Source organism: Trichechus manatus, unplaced genomic scaffold (assembly GCF_000243295.1).
Source record: "Trichechus manatus latirostris isolate Lorelei unplaced genomic scaffold, TriManLat1.0 scaffold00417, whole genome shotgun sequence".
In the NCBI taxonomy this organism is placed as follows: Eukaryota; Metazoa; Chordata; class Mammalia; order Sirenia; family Trichechidae; genus Trichechus; species Trichechus manatus.
This window is the reverse complement of record NW_004444353.1, coordinates 141,157-141,965: the sequence shown is the minus strand read 5'-3', so window position 1 is coordinate 141,965 and position 809 is coordinate 141,157.

Sequence of the window (809 nt, the reverse complement as noted above, 5' to 3'; positions counted from 1 at the left end):
GTCCCCTAGGATCCCACAGTCTCTACAACAAAACAAAACAAAACAAAAACAAAAACCGGTTCTGACTCACAGTGATCATATAGGACAGAGTAGAACTGCCCCATAGGGTTTCTAAGGTTATAATCTTTACGGAAGCAGATTGCCACATCTTTCTCCTGTGAAGCAGCTGGTGGCTTCAAACTGCAGGCATTTCGGTTAGCTACCAAGTGCTTGACCACTGTGCCACCATGGCTCCTTCCCCACAGTCTCTAGGCTTCCCTTTATGATGAGCCTTAAACCTCTATATTCTAATTGTGTGTGTATCTCTCTGTCTCAGAGCTTAGTTATATGATAACTGTCTGTTTATCCCTCTATTATAGAACTAAGTAGCCATATGATAGTTGTGTATCTCCCTTGAGGGGAGGGACCAGGTATTATTCATCTCTATGTTCTCAGGCCTTAGCATTCAAAGTCTGTTTGTCTGGGACCACTCAGAGAGAGAGGGTGAGTATGTTCTAGTTCACTTTAGATAAACAAATTTGCTTTTATTCACCCCAACCTCCCTCATCTCTTTTCCTTTCTCTAGAAGGTACAGCCCTAAATTTGACGTATATTGTTTTATGACGTTCACAAAGTGCTTTTCTCAGGTATTAATGATCCATTATCCCCCATGTGTCTGTCAGTTGGTCATACTGTGGTGACTCGCATGTTGCTGTGATGCTGCAAGCTATACTACCGGTATTTCAGATACCAGCAGGGTCACTCAAAGTGGACAGGTTTCATCGGAGCTTCCAGACTAAGACAGACTAGGTGGAAGAACCTGGCAGTCT